The sequence below is a fragment of the Phalaenopsis equestris genome, unplaced genomic scaffold (assembly GCF_001263595.1).
Source record: "Phalaenopsis equestris unplaced genomic scaffold, ASM126359v1 Scaffold000002, whole genome shotgun sequence".
In the NCBI taxonomy this organism is placed as follows: Eukaryota; Viridiplantae; Streptophyta; class Magnoliopsida; order Asparagales; family Orchidaceae; genus Phalaenopsis; species Phalaenopsis equestris.
In genome coordinates, this window is record NW_018164444.1 from 34,799,092 (window position 1) to 34,818,835 (window position 19,744).

General features: G+C 34.7%; 1 long non-coding RNA gene across 1 annotated transcript; it reads right to left on the reverse strand.

Annotated features, from left to right (window-relative positions):
• Positions 1-12,197: 12,197 nt before the first annotated feature.
• LOC110018000 lies at positions 12,198-14,289 on the reverse strand. Its single transcript, XR_002293317.1, has 4 exons — positions 14,206-14,289; positions 12,858-13,049; positions 12,676-12,771; positions 12,198-12,592 (listed from the first exon to the last, which is right to left on the reverse strand). It is a non-coding gene; the product is annotated as an uncharacterized LOC110018000 (long non-coding RNA).
• Between the last annotated feature and the right edge of the window lie 5,455 nt (positions 14,290-19,744).

Here is a 19,744-nt window from a genome sequence, read left to right on the forward strand (position 1 = left end):
GGGGGGGTGGGGGGGGGGTAGTACAAGAATTATTTTTCCACTTAAAACAATAAGTAGTGCTATAAAAATAGTTTAAACAATGTCAAATGACATTTGAAAAATGTTTTGTTGCATGTATCAATGGTTTTCATTTAAATTTCCCTTGTAGGGTTTAGGGTATAAGGAGGGTACAAGGAGGGTCTAAATAAGTTGCACAATATTTTTTACAATTAAGACATGATATAGAGCTCCAGAAATATAACATAAATGTGTAATGGCATTTGTATGAGATTTTGTTACTTATATTTTTGGTTTTAATACATGAATGGTTCCATATATTATTTGCTTTTAGTATGTTTTTCAATTATTTTGTTTTGTTTTAAACAATATATTATACTATTTTGTGTATATGCGCAGCCTTGCGAGTCGGGCGAGCCATGTGATGTTCGTAATGAATCAATCTAGAATCTTAATAAATCAGTTGGAGACATCCTATTTGACATAATTGTTCACAATGAGCATGAGACATATAATTTGTACGACAGTTATGCTCATAAAATTGGATTTAGTGCGCGGAAGGATCATGTAAGTTATTGGCTCAACTCAATGAATATAAAATCCATGGACTTTTTATATACTAAAGTTGGTTATAAAATAAGACTAATTTTAATGTTAAAGCTAAGTTTCAAAATCAAACACTATGACTGGTTGTCCAGTTATGATTCAATATGAGGTTGATTTAGATGGTAATTGGAAGATTAAAAAAATTCATAGAAAGTCATAACCATTCCATAAAACCAAGTGACCAACATCTTTTGAGGTTCAAACAGGGCATCAATAAATTGAAAGGAGATGTGCTGAAATCGATGATAGATGTAAGAATTGGAGCATTTAATTTTATTCAGAAAGAAAGAAGAGCAAATATTGAAAGTAGTGACAGAAATGCTTTAATACAATTGTTTACAAAGAGGCAGACTGTTGATATCATGTTTGCATGGGATGTCAAAATTGATGACTTTGGAAGACTAATTAGTTTTTTGAGAGTGATGGTTTGTGAAGAGTGAACTATTATTGCTTATGTTATGTCATTCTTTTTTATACAAGCTATCGTCTAACTTGGTTAGTGCACTTATTGGCATTTTAGTTCGACCATTTCTTCATAAAAAATATCTTTTATACCACATGATTCTTATGGGGAGCCTGATGGTGGGAAGGCAAAAGATTGGCGTTGGGAGGCGCGAAATCGACAAAGATAGGGAAATGACAACATTCACACACACGCACGCACGCGCACACACACACATGAAGAAGGTGGAAAGCCATAAGCTCGAAGTTAGAAGAATAAGAGAATCAATGCAAATTTTAGTTTTTTTATTATCATTTTAATTATTTTATCATCAATATGAGAGATTTTTGAGCTTATAAATAGAAGCCAAGAGGAGGGTAGAAATTCAGAAAAGGGAGAAGAAGGAAAGAGGAGAAATTGAGGGAGATAAATTCAATCCCAAGAGAGGGAGAGGGAGGAGGAGAAAAAAAGTTGTCTCTATCATTGCCCGACAGGTGATCTAGGATTTTCCTTATCTTCTTTCATGAAGAAACATGAGAAAATCGTCTTAAAAGTTATTCTCGACCTTGCCCAGCAGGACCTCCCGGATTTCCTTTTGCAATCCTTTCTCATAAAGAAGTAGGAGAAAATCGTCCTGAAAGTTATCTCTGATCCTACCCAGTACCCGGTAAGACCTAAGGATTTTCTCTCGTGGTGTTTCCTCATGAAGAAGCAGGAGAAAATTGTTCTGAAAGTTATCCTCATTACTGCCTAACAGAACCTCCAGGATTTTATTTCGCGGTCTTCTCTCATGGAGAAGCAGAAGAAAGTCGTCTGCAAATTTATCCTTGACCATGCCAATAGGACCTATGAGATTTTCTTTTGTTGTTTTCTCTCATGGAGAAATAGGAGAAAACTATCATGAATATTATCCCCAATCTTGCCCAGCAGGACCTCCGAGCTTTTCTCTCACGATCTTCTCTCGTGGAGATGCAGGATAAAGCCATCTTGAAAGTAATCCCCAATCATGCCAAGTAGGAACTCCATAACTTTCTTTCGCGGTCTTCTCTCATGGAAAAACAGGAGAAAACCATCTTGAAAGTTATCATCGACCTTGCCTAGATTTTCTTTCATGGTTTTCTTTCGTGGAGCAGCATGAGAAAATTGTCCTGCAAGTTATCCTTGACCATGTATAGCTGGACCACCGAGATTTTCTTTCGTGGTATTCTTTCTAGTTTCTGAGATGCTCACCCTACCAAAACCCAGAGAGAGTGCCAAAACTTTGAGGAGGCGATGTCAAAACCATTTGAAGGCGAGCTGGCCCTTTCTTTAACAACATTGAAGAACAAGATTTTAGAGATTGACCACATCTTTGGCGAGGACAAGAAGGTGAATAACTCTCGTGCAATAGATATATTGTAATTGGGACATCAGCTGGCGAACTGTCGAGATGATTTATCCTCCATTGCAGTTTCTCTCTCTTAGCAACACCAAGAATTTATGGATTCTTGTGAAGAATTGAGGTAGACACGAGCTAACTTCGATCAATGCACAAAGATATTACAAGCTTTCTAAGAGAGGATGCTGATCCTTGAAGAGGAGAATAGAAGACTGCGATTGTTGAGGAGACTTCTTTAATCCAGAAGCCAACTGACCCCCTTCTAGCCCGAAGGCAGTTCATGAGAGCGTACTTCTGATGACAAGGAGAAAGTTGAAGTTGAATGACATCTTTGTTTCTGCTTTTTCCAAAATTTTCACTGATGTTTTGTTATATATATCAAAGTGTTGTAATCATCGATTTATAATGTCTATTAATACGTTTCTCTTGATGCAATAAAAATTTTGACATAGCTTTTAATCTATGATTTGCCCTCTTCTGGGATATTTTTTGCCTCACTTCTGAGGAGTTACTCAAAATCTAAGGCCCTTTTGGCTTTTTAATCATCAGATGTAACATTTGTAGATGATATTGTATTTCTTTGTACATGTTTGACATTGTTTCTAACTGAGGTTTTTATGACTTTTTAATTGCAGAAGTCTGCTAGTAAAGTTAACACATGCACTTTATATAAAAGATAATCACGTAAATTTTCAAATTTATGCCTTCTGAGATTTGTATCATCTTAGGTTTAGATCTTCTGAGGCTTGTGTATTTTTGGGTTATGCATTTTAACAGCTTGAAATTTTTCTGTGCCTTTTGAGGTTTGCAACATTATGAGGCCTTTGATGTACCTGTGCTTTCTGAGGATTGTAGTTTTTTGAGGTCTTTGATGTACATGTGCTTTATGACGCTTGTAGCTTTTTTAGTTATTTGAGTACATGTATTTTCTGAGGCTTGTAACCTTATGAGGACTTTGATGAACATGTTTCTTCTGAGGCTTGTAGTCCTCCAATATCTTTGAGTGGAGCTCCTATCAACCACTTGCTCTCTTCAAGCCTTTTTAATGATGACCTTGTTCACTACTAGTTTTCCATCAATTCTTACCTCTTAGGCTTGTCTTCCAAGGGCATGGTGTAGCTTCCCGCCGAATCTTGCATGTTGGGCTCGACTTTTAGGAGTACTATATCTTCCCATCGATTTTTACCGCTTAGGCTCGACTTCTAGGTGCATGGTAGCTTCTTATTAAGTTTTGCCTCTTTGGTTGGACTTTCATGGTATCGTATCTTCCCATTAAGTTTTACCTCATGGGCTCAACTTCTAGGGGCATGGCAGCTTCCCACCGAGTCTTTCCTTATGAACTCGACTTCTAGGGGTATCGTATCTTTCCATCGAGTTTTGCGTGTTGGGCTCGACTTTCAGGGGCATGATAGCTTCCCATCAAGTTTTGCCTCTTAGACTCAACTTCTAGGGGTACCATATTTTGTCATCTAGTTTTGCCTCCTGGGCTTGAATTCTGGAGGCATGATTGCGTCCTATCGAGTTTTGTCTATATGGCTTATCTTCTAGGGGTATCATATTAAACCATTAGGTCTTGTCTCTTGGGCTCGACTTCTATGGGCCTTGTAGAGGTCTTGTGTGCAGATTGACCTTAAGGGGACTTTCTACACAAAAATCTTTCGTGAGAAAATAAGAAAATTTCAATGAACTAAAATTTAAAGCAACATAAAAATTTTGCTATAATAAATTTAGAAGCTTATATGCTAGACTTTTACTCAAATAAGATAATTTGGAGTTGTTCTTTGATTTTCTTCTGATTCCTTTCACCTCGTTCTTGTAAGTAGTGACTCGGGTGATCTTGGCTTATCAGATCTTTAAGTACTTTCATTTGAAAAAAATCTTTCTGTTGAATGTCATTTCGCTTGGTGGAAATGACAATATTAAGACTGATCTCCACCATTTTGATTTTTTAATGGCCTTGGCCACCTGACGACCTCTTCATCTTTGATGGTCATTAAGATGTTGACATGTGACATGTTGAGTGGCATGTACTCTTTTTCTAATTGAGGCTCACGACTCTCCTAAAGTCTGAACTTTTTTCATTGTGAGATTTGATCGACATACTCGACGTTATTCTTGAGCTTGCCCCCCCAATCACCCTAATTATTTCTTGTTTGCATTGATGACTTCATCTGCAGAGATTTAAGCTTCCAAGTGATGGACAAGGTCGGTGTAAGAGCGTGTTGTCCCTCACATTTGTGATGAATAGAAAGATTTTGGTCGGAGCCTTCCAAGAAAAGTTACTTTTAGTAACTCTGGATCCACTCATGGGATTTGACGGGCTTCAGTGGAGAACCTACAGAATTATTTCTTGAGGGATTCCCCTTCATGCCGGCAAACTCCGAATAAATGGGTTGAATCTTTGATGATCCTTCTATTTGCTATGAATTGCTCTACGAATAGTTTGACAAGCTCATTGAAGGAGTTGATGGTGCCTCTCGAGAGAAAGTAGAAAGATATTTGAGCTTCACCCTTGAAATTCACAAAGAACACTTGACAGAGAAGTGCATCAGGGGCACGGTAAATGTGCATGATAATTTGATAATGGTCGACGTGCTCGTATCGGTCAGTTATTCCTTCATATACATTGATGTTTGGGAGTTTGAAGTTGTAGCCAACTGGGATAGGGTGTTAGAGAATGGTTTTCGTCAAAGGAGATGATTTTTAGTAAGTTGTAGCGAGCGGGCAAACAATCCCTTTTATTCAAAGGGAACTTGTCCCAAACTAAGCATCATATCTCATCAAAGATGACATCAGCAGGAGCAACTACACGTTGGGGGCTAGGTGAGATGCACAAGATGAATGAGTGGAACTTGTAAAGTTGATAAGATCGGTGTCCTGCCTCGATAAAGGAATGGTTTCATCACTGGGAGATAACTCGGTGAGTAGGGTATTTCTTATTGGATGCTAAACTAGTGGTGAGTAAGCTCCTTCCGGGTGTGTGGGCATCGACTATCATAGGAGCTCGAGGATCTTGTGTTGGGATTCCTCCATCTGGCATACTCGGTCTCTAAAGAAGGACCTTAGGCATCTTCATCTGCGGGTTAATGCCTTCCAGAGTGGGAGGATGCTGAGGCTTGACGCCCTTGGCTCTGTGATTGCCTTCTGGAATAATGAGTGTTGGAACAGGATGTTATGTTTTTGCGAATGTTGCAACTGGTGGTCATGCATCAATTCTCACAAGTACTTAGTGGTAGTAATGATCTTTTCTCACAGACAACGCCAAGCTGATGAATGCTAGAAGATTCATGTCGTTAGATTAATAGATTATCGTCTTAGCATTGTATAAAGATTCAACACATGCTTTGATGAAAGAAAAAAAAACTAGTAAATACATCATAAGTTTTTACATAGAAAGAACGAGAAAAAACCACGGGCCTAGCTCAGTTGGAGAAAATCCATTATAAACTGGAGGTTACAAGTATAATCATTTGTTCCACAAGTGAAAAAAAAAATTTAAACAATCTTTTGATTTAAAACATTAGTACACGAAGGATTATGTCACAACAATGAGTGATGGTCGATGGTGATCAATGACGGACGACAAGTGGTGGTCGACAGTGGTTGGTGGCGATCGACGGCTGCAGAGCGATGCTGGACTTCTACTCTTTCTCCAAGCTTCAAGCTCTCTCTTCAAGCTTCAAGCTCTCATCCCCCTTTCAAGAGTATGGGTTGCAATTAATGATGAAATATGAACCATTCTAATCCGACAACCTGGAGCGATTCCCTCAATCATATGACATTTGATGGACATTTGAGTATTTTAACGATGTTAGAATTGAGCGATCTTGGGTTCGTTGTATTCGTCTTGTCGAGACGCTTGATTCGATTATAAGCTTACTAGTTTTGTCATTAGCTTGACCTTCCAAATATACCCAGAAAACTTATAAAAGTGATTTAGTGACTTAATCAGAGCTTGATTTGACTCGGATTGAACCAGTTTTAGTATCATTGGGTCCGTCCCATCGAGTCGGTCAGTTTGACTTTAAGTTTGCTGAAATAAAATCTCTGAATGACTCTTAATCAAATTTGAATGTCTCTTGCTAAACAAATCACCCTGTGATCAGTACCATACCTTGAGATTAGTGTCTGATGATAAAAATTTGGTGAAGGCGTATCAATGCCAATTATGCATGTCTATTAGTCATAGTAAAAGACAAGTCTCTCTCTCTCTCTCTCTCTCTCTCTCTCTCTCTCTCTCTCTCTCTCTCTCTCTCTCTCTCTCTCTCTCTCTCTCTCTCTCTCTCTCTCTCTCTCTCTCTCTCTCTCTCTACATACATACATACATATATACGCTGCGTACTCAGATTAGTTAGTTGGGCATTTGTTTGTCAGTTATAAGTCCCCTCTAGTCTGGGATTCGATTCCCCTTGGTGAAGGGTGTGATACTCGAATTGTTAGGCACATCGGGGATGATCAGAGCTCGTATAAATAAATTGTGCTCCTGCTCTTGTTAATGTATGATGTACAAATTAGGAATCGTAATTAGAGTATGTTATTTTAGTATCATGTGTTGTATGCAATATCATACCGTATGGAAAGTAGTCCATGTAGTTCATATTATTGTGCATAATTATATTAAATGTATCTATTATCATACATATGTTACATAAATCATACATTTTGATTTTGGTTTAATGTATTATATCATATCGTATCGTGTATGTTAAAAAAAAAAAAAAAAAAAAGAAAGAAGAATTACTAAAAAAACTTTTAAGACAATTTATATTGTATATCTCACAGCATGTATTAATATTTAAAGGGGTACAAATTCTTTTTTTTTTTTTAAAATTGTCTCAACATTTTCCATCTCAGCTTTAGACTGACATTTATCCAAAAGTATATATTATTTTTGCCCTAAAATATGAAATTTCTATGTATATGATATGAAATTTAATAATTCCTGCTAATATAGTTTAGAGAATTTATTATTTTTACCCTTTAATAAAATTTTGTCCAATAATTTTATCAACCATAAAAAGGAAGCTTGCAATACCCGGAGAAGACTGAATATCTAATTTGATCAGCCAGTTATAAGTTGCTCTTGTTCTTACCATGCCGTGCAAAAGTATAATTTCTTTCTTCTTAGCTGGTTTAGATTTCAAATGATAATTCAGGAACGATTTGTACTTTATAGAAGGGAAAATATTTGAGTTGAAAGATAATTCCTCAATCCAAAAATTTTATAAGAAGTTATTTTACCAACCAAATAAAAAAAATTAATACATTATCAACAAGTTGTCATTTGACACTATTCTCAAGAATATTTTCTTAGGAAGAAACGTTCAAATTTCAAATTAAAATCATCCAGGACTCTGATTTCAACAAACTTACAATCAAACTAACCGAATCAATGAGACGAATATAATGTCATCGAAATTTATCAATTCTAAATTGGTTTAGGCTATAGCATGAGCTGCAATAACATAATATGGTCATTACTATGGTCTAAATCAATTATGGCTTGCTTGGCTCGCAACTCACACAGCTCCCAACTACGACATTTGTGGCCTACATACATTATTACACCTATCGACTACAACCGATGTGACCAACTGTGACCTACATGGCTCATAGCTCACGTAGCTCCCAACTTTAGCCTCTACAATATACTGACGTTATTACAGTTCCTCACTAAGACCTACCAAGCTCACAGCTCATGTAACTCTCAACTTTGGCATTTGCGGCCTACGAACTCTATCACTACTCCCTATTATAACTGTTGTGGCTAACCAATACTCCTGTAGCTACTGCATACTTCATACATGACCAACTACTACCACAGCTACGGAGGCAGGAAGTTATCATCGAGTCTTCAATTCAAAATAACACTAAAATTAGACTCCTCTTTTCCCCTTAAGTAAAAGAGGGGTCTATTTTTGGGCTTTAGTAGAGGGAAAAATATTACATCATGACTCCTAACGTAAAGCTACGTTCGGAGTTCACTGATATACGAACACGTGGATGTGACATAAAAATAAAAAAAAAATTGTTTTAGCTCAGGAGAATATTCCTTCCTTGTTATTCAACATTATTCAGGTGTTATTGTGGTGATATTCATGTGTTATTGTGTTTTGAGAATTTCTCGGTGTTATAATAACACAATAACACATCAATACCATCAAAATAACATCTGAATAACACATGAGGAATATTCTCCTGTGTTACCGAGTCAGATCACAGGAAAGCGCACATATTTTCTTAAAGTCACGTGTCCGCATATCGGTGGACTCCGAACGTAGCTCTAATTTAGGAGTCCTGATGTAATATTTTTCCTTAGTAGAGGTGGTTATTGGTTCTTTGGTGAGTAACTTCCCTGGCCACTTGATCGATAACCTATAGTGGTCACCCCTGATCATTTGAATTTTTAATGATTTGAGGGTCTAAATGACCTAAAAAATCGTGTGATCCTGGGCTTTGTTGGATTCCTCTCGGCGATACGGTCGATTTGACAATAATTATTTCAAATTTAGAGTTTATTTGACTATCTAATTAACTACCCAAAACTTTTTAATGTGGTTCCATGGCTGGGTTGTGTTTGATCGGACTCATATTGGATCAATTTTGGTATCATTACGTTCTTTTTGCTAAAAAGGTTAGCTTGACTATAAGCTTGCTAAAAGTGGAGCTCTAACAAATCTTTTATTTAAATCAGAATATTTTATGCTCAACTATACCTTAAGATTCTTGTTAAATGGTAGAATGTCTTCATGAAATCTAAAATTGTAAAATATTTCATCCTAAATAAATTTAAATTAGAAAAACCTTGCATCAAATTTTCAATAAAAATTCTTAATTTTTTTTAATTAAATAGAAGACAAAATTATAAAAGTATACCTCTTGAATATATGATGTGGAGAAATATTTTCTTACATAAAGAAATATTCTTCTTTTCTAACTACTTGGAGCCGGTAGGAATCCTTTCACTATCTCTAAGATATATTGGCATCTAGCTGAGAAAAGAAAAATTAGTTCATTTGAGTGGACACTAGGGTGCACCAACAAAAGTAAATGAAATGACCAAAAACCTATTAAAGAATGAGACAAAAGGAGCTTTTTTTAGAGGTCCCATATTTAAGGTTTCTTATGTATAGACACGTAGAATTAGAAAAGAAAAATCTTGAAGATTTTTTTTTTATTTTAATCATCATTAAAATTTATCAAAGTCTTACCTATTTTATACATAATGATAAAAATGTAAAGGTTAATTATTTAAATATGACATTACTAAATTTTTATAACTTTTTAGAGATTTTTTTTTAATAATTTTTTAGTTTTATGTAATTTAATTTTTTGATTTATTCATAACAAATATCCCCATAAATCACAAGTCATTAGGTTGGAATATGGCCATAAACTATCAAGGGAAGAAAGATATCATATATTATTGTCACTATTCATCTAAAATCCCAATAAAGTTATTATTTTGGGCACTACAACACGAGTCCTCATCAATTGTTGGTGGGGAGAAAAATAAGGAAAGGGGGGCACTAGAATAATAATAATTATTATGATTATTTTTCATGATGTAGGGTGAAGTGCTTAAACTCCATTTGAGATTTTTCATCTTGTTATCAACAAGTTAGGGGCGGAACCTACATTATTTTTTAAGGCGGATAAAAATCACAAGTTGTCTATTTTTCTCTCAAGTATTGGGGAAAGAGCGGCAAAATTTTTAAATTGTCTAAAATATATAAGAAATAAATATTAAATTTTACCATTTATATAAAGAAATTGCAAATTCTAGGGGTGCAGTTGCCCACCTTAAATATAACGGTTCGGTTACTACACCGAGCTGTCTTGGAATATGAGCATGACCATGGTAGGACCCATGCAAGCACAAGTGAGCCAACATAATTGATTGAATGCATATAAACTTGGTTTTGAGTGGCCTAACCATCAATTGACACATATGCAATGCATTTGTCTATATATTTATTCATTTATTAGTCAATTTTTTTTTCATTTATTAATCAATATGGTCCATGATAGCTTAGTCCAATTCAAATCTAACTTTCTTATGTAAAATTTAATTCAAATTGATATGTTATGGTTTCAATTTCTGTATTTGTATAGTTTGTATGGACCATTTTGTTAAATTCAATGCACGAGAGTGGAAACAGTTTGTTAAGGACCCGCAACCCAAACGTGACATGCCATCACCATGTACGTATAGTCTGATAGCCTTCTTGTCATGACTCCAAAAATAATAATAATTCACAAAAAAAAAGGTAATTTTAGTTTTAGAGAAACAACCTTTTTTTTTTTTGGCTTTAATCGCAACAAAGTTAAGGTCTATTAGCACAAATGTGTGTTGAATAGATGGAACGAAGAAACTTCTTCAACAGGCCTCTGAGATAATATTATAACTTATGTAGTTTGAATGCATTCGGACTGTGTGTATGATATTATTGTGCATGTTGTACATATTTGTGTATGTTCTACATGTAGGTCAGATGCATTCATACTCCACATGTACTATTGTTACCCATAACTCTGCATGAAAAATAGTGATTTCATACTAAATATAATGTTTTAATTATCTGATATTTGGGTTACATAGTTTATTTTTTGTATAAGCTAGCCCAACAACATACATCTAGCATTCCTCTCCTTCAACTTCGAATTTTTGGATATGAAAGTACTCGATAAGAAAATAACATATATATAACCAAAATTGAATAAAACGAGGCAATCTTCTAAATAGTTTGGGTTGATCTTCATTTTTTAGATGTATTTTTCAAAATGACTTCCATTAAATATTTTTGGATAATATTTAATTTCTAATCATTTTATTTACTCTCACTCTCTCTCTCTCTCTCTTTCTCTCTTTCTCTCTCGCTCTCTCTCTCTCTCTTTGTGAACCCGATGATACCAATCTCTCTTTGTGAACCCGATGATACCAAAATTGATCTAACCCAAGTCAAATAAAGCACAAATCAAGTCGTTAAACCACTTTTTGAAAGTTTTCTAGACACATTTGGAATGTGAAATATATGTCAAATCCGGAAATTTCATAGTTGAATCGAGCGACTCGACAAGACAAATTCAACGAATCAAAGATCGCTCAATTCTGACACCGTTAAGACACTCAAATGTTCATCAATTATTGTCTGATCAAAGACTGTTTGATCAAAGTGATTTATATTTCTGCATTAATTGCACTTGGAACTCTATAAATAGATGTCTCTGCCTCTCATGCGAGGGGAGGTAGAGAGCTTGAGAATTTAGGAAATTCTTAAAGCTGAGAAAGAGCTCAAGTCCAGTATCACTCCTGTCGTCGTTAACCACCGTCGACGGTCGTCGACAACCAATTGTCGGTCGCAATAAATCGCTATCATTGGCCGCTTGTTCATTGCAACAAGTTCATCTACACGTCAACGTTGTAGTTTGGGAGACTTTATAACCCTTTCCGGGTGGGACAAGTGGTCCGTGAATTTTTCCTTTTACGAGTTTTCCACGTAAAAGCATCTGGTATCTCTACTGGTTGCTTTCTTTTATCCAAGTGTGTGCTGAATATTCATGCATGCAATGCTAAGATAATAATCTATTGCTCTACTACCGTAAATCTTCTAGCACACATCAATCACAAAACAAAATATAATGACAAATGAATAAAAACAATAAAAATAATATAATATAACAAATAGTAATCTAAATTATTAGAAGTTCACATCTGCAGTTACAATATAAATTCAAATGTTCCAAAAGGGAAAAAATACATAAAAACTCCTAATCAATTTCCTCCACCTCATCAGTAACAAAACTCATCGACAGCTTAAACCGGCAATCTACGTTGCTCTCCTTCAGAGGTGTTTTATTGTCCTCAACTCTTTGCAGGCCATCATGCATATGAAGAAGCTCTTCATTTAAAGTAGCGGCCTGCATGGCAAGCTCCTAATTATCCTGTTGTGACGAGCTCGTGCCACTCACAGAAGCAATTGAAGTTCGGGAAATCTTGCCTCAAATGCTAATCCCTTTGCACCCAGGTCGTAGAACCCCCCCTTCTTAATTTCCGCAGCTTGCGATCATAACTCAAAACCAGATTGTGCAGTCTTATACTAGCTACCTCTGCTGCTGACGGTGGTAAGGGCCTGGTCGGTCGTCTACCTCTCTTGGAGCCGCTCGTACTCCTCATACATAATTAAAACTAATGATTAATTGACATTTTTAACATTAAGAGCCAAAATAAATGTTGATTTTTGTAACTTACATTCACACACCTGAAGTGTTCAGAGATCCACCACTGCGTCTTTGGGCGTCGATGTGCTCGAACATACCACTAAACAGTGGAGGGCTGACGGTCATACTTCTTAGCCCGCACAAAATAAGAAAATGATTAACACCGCATAATTACATCAACTATTAGAATTTTGAATATTTAAAGAATCTTACGAGCCTCCTATATACAGTGTTCATGGTGGGGGGTCGAGCCTCCAACGTAAAGTGTAATGCTTGTGACCTTCATGGTCGCGAGGTTCTCTCGGTTCGTCTGCTCTTCCTCTGATACTAGGGAGATGCCTAGAATGTGGTCAACTAATTCCAAAGCCCCTCCCACCAAGACGAGCCGCTCCCCTTTCCTGCGAGCTGCAATGAACATGTCACTTGAATAGTATTGGGCAGTTGAGATGCCTCACGCACAAATTCGTCAACACAATTCAAGAACTCATCATTAAGTCATTTTCATCCTGAATATAATCCGTTATATATCTATGATCTCAAATTTTGAATATCCATCTACAACATAGATATAAAATTATGGATCAATAAAAAAAAAATTATAGTTGTACGTACACTATGTATGTTATAAATATCTAGGGGTGTAAATGAGCCGAGCATGAATGAATCGAGCTCTTGTTCATGTTCGGCTCGTTTGAAATTGTTGTGTTCGAAATTGGCTCATGCTCGAAAATTTGTGTTCATGTTCGATTTAATTTATTTGAATTTGGTTTGAATTGTTCATTTTAGCTCGAAATTAACTAAATTTTATGGTTTGTTCGAATAAGTTTGAAATTGTTTGCTTTGTTTGAATTAAACTCGTTTAGCTCGATTTACCTCGAGAATGCTTTAAAAAGTATAGAAAATAAAAAAAAAACTTCAAAAATAGAAAAAAATGTGATGCTAGTAGACACTATCAGACATAATTTGTTATGGGTATTAACATGTATAGATTGCAAGAATAAAATTTGATGAGTTAAATAATCATAAAAATTTTCACACATTCTGATTTCTAAGAAGCAAACATGTCTATAAGAAGTTAGCCAATGTTGTTTTCAGCTATAATAAATTGACAATCAGTTATAAAGTTATAGAGAATCAAAACCACAAAAGGTAATTATAACTCAAACCAGATCTACAACAAAATCACAAAAAAACACAAAGATTTAGAAATATAATATGCTAATAGCAAGTTAGCAATACTACATAAACGAATAATGGATCTCGATAATGCCCAGAAATGTAATTTAGAATCAATACTCTAAAAAAATAGGTTAAAATAAAAAACATCATTCCTGCCTTTGCTCATCTGGACACCAAGAGAAGAGTGAGCTAAAAGTCCTTCACAAACATAGTATAATCATAAATCCACTACTTTCTAGAGATGGGAAGTTCCAAGCTTTCTAGGTTGGAATCCACATTTTGGAATAATAATAGTTAAAAACAATAATAAAAAAGGACACAGTGATACATAGATCCATATCTCATAAGGAAAGGGGAGTAAGAACATCACATTTCAAAATACCTCTGGTTGGTTGTAATCCCCAAAATAATCGTAAAAAGGAAAAAAATGAAGGAGTTCGTAAAGAACCTTTTTCAGTGTGATCGCTGGCTTCTTTGAAGCCTTTCTTCGCTTAGTGATATAGTAAAGTCACCTTGGTTGAAGCCCTAAGGATGGAAAGGAAGCAGTGTTGCAGCCTCGCCCCCTCATGATCGTGACACTACTCAACAGGAAAAAAAACAAGAGGGCAGTTGGCTTAGGTTTTGATATTTAGTTTTTTCTTTTAATAGAATAAAATTAAGGATGGTTGATTTAATCTAATGGAGGTTAATTTCAATTTTTTAAAAATAAATAATTAAATTTAAATGCTTTATTATATTTTTAAACATATATTTTTCAATTAAATATAACATAAAATTTTAATATAAAAATATTATAGTAATATTATTTTTATTTACTTATTTATTTCGAACTAAAATGAGCCGAACACGATCAAACGAATGACAGTTCATGTTCGACTCGTTTATAAATAGAGCTAGAAAATCTTGTTCATGTTCGGCTCACTCATTTAACAAACAAATTGAACACGAATTACTTACTGCGCTAAACACTATTTGACGGCCTTATAGATATCTAACACCCAAAATAGAAACCACACATTTCTTATGTCATAGTAATACCTAAACTTCAGCTTTAACATAAAAACAAAATAATTCTTATGTATTACACACCTAAACACCTAAACTTCAAATTATACATACAAACCAAATAATTCTTATGTATTAAACACAACAAAATCTTTTTCACACCAACTGGGGTCGGCCACATGAATTAATCATTTTTCTCTATTATGCCCCACTGTGTGTCAGTTTTTTATGTAATTCTAATAGATTATGCCTAAATCTTCTTAGGTCTACCTTTACTATTCCTAGTAAGGTGATCCGATGGTCGACATTTAAGGTGCAAAAATAACTAAGGCGGCTCTTTCAATTATTGTTTCCCAGTACGGGAGATACACCAACCCTTTGTATGAATATATTCATTTCATTTTTTATCTGTAAGTGTAAAATCATCATCCACATAAGCCTTCTCATCTCGAGAACACTTTATTTGGCTTTATGTTTCTCTTTTATAGGCCAACATTCTTTCCCATAAAACATTGGAAGACTTGCCTCCATCTTATCAAATTTTCCTTTTAAAGCATGGTCGGGACTTTTCAATCACAAATTGGCCCATTACTTTCCTCCAAGTCTACCATCTAACTTGAATTGGACTAATAATATCCCCACCTAGCTAGATAAAATAATTTACTTTGAACAATATACCCAAAATTTCAAAAACATTAATTCATAACAAAATCATCACATGAATGATAATTAATATGACCAAAGCATCTAGAACGACATTCTCTAACCTTTTCAACTGTAGGAGCAACACAAACCCCTTCACTAAACGTTAAGCCACTCATCCACCTAAGCATTCACATCTCAACAAAATATAACTAAATTTTATTATTCTCTTTTCATTTACTGGAGCAACACTGGCCCTTTAGTACGTATATCTACCACACATAAACATTATTTTTCACCCTAGATACACAAATAGTATGCATCACATATCCAACACCTAAATGGCTGAATATCACCTATAAAATAGAACAAATCATATGCATTTCAAACCAAACTTCAAAATATAAGTTTTTATACACTTTATAATGAAAAAAAAATGAATTTCTCGTGTGAAGGAGAGAGACATGAGAGAAGAAAATTATACCTTATGTTCAGAGAGGAGATGAGGTCGCCGAAGTCGCGAGTTCACAGGTGGAATGCACCTAGGAACGTCGAAGAATAAGGGTAGTGGAAATCACACACAGATGCTTCGGAGCAAACGAGCCGAAAGTAGAAGAAATAAAATGAGAGTCTGTCACACGAGATAGGTCTATTAGGGGTTTTTCATCTGATTTCCATCATATTTGCGTCAGAAATTATCGATGAAATTGAATATAATTATTGCGTTGGACAAACTGATGCAAATTCGATGGAAACATCGAAGCAAATCTGACGGCATTCAATAGCGTCTAAGTTCACTGCAAATCTCACACAAATCGATGGTAATATTTGCATCGAAAAAATTCTGACTCTAATCATCACCTTTCCTATAGTGAAGAATAGCGATTTTTATCTTTTCAAATTGCAACTTGTCTCTGGAGGTTCGATGAACACAATTTTTTTAAAAAAATTGATGAACGTTATCGCTGTTTCAAACATAGCTTCCCACCGTAGTATTTTGAAAATTAAGAAAAGATAAACCACAATTTTGTCAAAGGCCACAAAATGTAGGGTGACACCGCACTGCTACCTTAAACACACCCTACTCCCTTAAACACACCCTAAGTTGAACACCCATTTTTTTTAAACTTTGAATGTTGCACTTTGAATACCATGAAACACCTACTAAAACTTGACATATGTTGATCGTTGGCTACTAACATGTAATTTTAGGGTTTATTTGAGGTAGCTACAGATTATTAAAAAATAGCTGTGAAGCTACAAAAAAATAATCTGATGTTCAAAAAGTTTTAGTGACAGTTACATTTTTTTTTTTTTTTGAAAAAGTCAGGCCACATGTAAAAAGTTGTCACCGCAGAAAATGCAAATTTTAGCGGCATCTTTTTTAAAAAAAGTTGTCAAAATGCAGTTTGCCCAAATAAAAAAAACTATGGTACGGTATCGCACTGCACCGCACCAAAACCCCAAACAAACCCTTAAACTTGAACGTCTAATTCTCATTCTATTAGGAGGCCACACCGATTGACTTTCCACTATCACCCAATCCCTCCATCCTCCACTAACTATAGTCCCATTCATCACTTCATGACATCTCACACGATTTAAGCATATGCATTATGTTTATGCTTACGAGAAAAGTATGTTAATTTACCGGCTGCATTAATGAAATCATTTCAACTCTACTAAATAATATAATTTTTTTCTTTGCAAAATCATCATATATATATATATATATATATATAAATTTATTTCAGCGTACACCTGTAAGATACTAAATTGTCTCGGTAAACACGATTTTTTCCTTGCACGATCGAACGACACACGTGTAAGTACATGCATGTAATCACCACTTCTCTGTTTTTAATTAACCGATTTCGTAGCTGATGATTTCACACAATTATTATTAAACTCTCGCACGATAATATGTATTTACTCGCCATTAAATGGCTAAATAATAAGTTTTTCATACTAATTACGTAATTAAGAGTGAGAACTTAAAGAACAATTCTTCTACGTGGCAATATTACTACGTCCGATGGGCAATGCGCAGTAGAGACGAAACCACTTCGCTGAATTCAGGTTGGAGCTATGTCGCATAATGTGAATTAAAGATTGGCAAATATTATTGTTCAGCTTACATCATCAGCGTTATAGTCAACAGATATTATTTTGTCGTCATTAATGCAGTGATGTGTAGCTTATAGTTGGGGGGTTAGTGCCATTAATTATAATCAATTTGTTATGATTCTTATTCTTGTCTTTATACAAATATATATTATGCTACTGAGATATATATTATGTTAGTGAGTTGGTGCATAGGCGATTGCCGTTACGTAGTCATGTGTACAACTGAAATATCTTCATAGATATTTAACTCAGTTGAATCAAATAGTTATAATCTTATTGTTTTTAATTTTTAAAATTTTTATTTTTAATTTTTTAATTTTTGGCTTATTTTTTCTCACTCGTGAATTCGAAAGAGATCGTGTTCTTTATTGTATGTTTTCTTAGTAATCAAGAGTGTCATTTATTTTTGTGCATGAGATGTTATAAATGAGAGAAGGGTTTAACTTTTGCATGATTTACATGAGATGATGATGGAGATTTATGATGCAAAACAGTAGAATGCTTGTGATTGTTAAATTAAAGAGTCCAATCGGGTCAAATTGGAATCATTGCGGTCGGGACTGACCAGATTTTATGTGGGCTTATGCAAGTGCATGTATTGTGTAAGTAATATAAAGAAAATGATTTTGAAATCGTCCCACGGGAAAATGAGATGATAAAAAATTAAAGTCAAATACACTAACTTCATAAACCCTAATTCTATAAGGAAATGATAATTTCTTAATAATTAATTTTTTATATTTTTCTTTCTATTGACTTTCAAATGTGATAGAAGCTTCCTATAAATTCTTTATTCATAAAATCAATGCGATGTAAATATTTTAAATAATTTAAGTTATTAATCGAGAGCAATACTAGTTTTAGGTATCTGTTGATAGCAACAAAAACAATTATTTTCAAAACACCAAGTCATATGTCTATGGTAATAGGCATTTTAAAAATGGAATATACACATATTCCTACTCATTACAAAGATTTAAGTAGAAGATGTCTATTTTCTAAATCTACATCGTGAATCTCCAAGTGTAGTTAAGGACTGTCGATATCTCAAATTCACATGAAGTTCTAAGCAAAAGTATGATTCATAAATAATTTGTTAAAAGTTTTCAAATATTAAACCAAATGCAAATTAAAAAGTAATTTTAGTAAACTTGAAATCCATATAAGAATTAGAAAGTTTAGCCTATGAAGAGAATATAATAAAGCAATACAATTATATTCAATCCAAGATATGGAAGTGTGTTTACAAAGTTTAATTCAAGAAAGAACATAAATTCAAATGATAAAACGCGGAGATGCTAGAAACCCCCAAGCTTTCCACTAGATTCCTTTCCTAACTCCACGAACACAAGCAATAGTTCACTTACTCTTAAATAAGGAAGTCCTCCCACTAGGCACTCACTCTAGATACTCAAAGGCTCTTGCCATAAAAAACTTTTATAGACTCTCCAGCACCCCTTTTTAATAATACATACATATATAATTACTCCCTCTCCAAAATATTTAAAATATATATATCCAAGTTTAAATCATAATCCAACACCCCAAATCTATTTTTCTAATTAATTTTATCGAACTAATTTCAAGTCGAACGCAGGCCGAACACGACAAGAATATTCAAATCAAATTGACCACGAGCATAGTGTTCACGAGCTATTTTCAAATAAGTGAAGATTTCAAACACGAGGAATTTCGAAGGAGCCAAACACTAGTCAAGTCTGAGCTCGCCCAAACCCGGCTTGTTTACAACCCTAGTTACGGCTAATAAAATACAAAGAGAAATATAACAAAGGACCAAGATCAAGATGAATAGAAATAACAAATTAAAGCAGCCAACGGTGAAACAAAATCAACAGCGGGGTATAGGAATGGTATTAGCAGTTGTAGCAAAATGAAAAAAATAAAAAAAATAAATATAATAAACAACATAAGCTAAAACTGTGGCAGAGACATGGGATCAAAGGCAGTTCAACATCAAATAGCACATCTCATTGTGTGTACAGCGGGCGCACATGTGGACTGTGATATATGGGTGCACCTCAATATCATTTCAATATCACTCTAATACAATACCAGTACCAACGATCCGCATCTATCCCATACGCTCGGAATACTTGTCACTAAAATTGGCACAATCTCTATTAAGA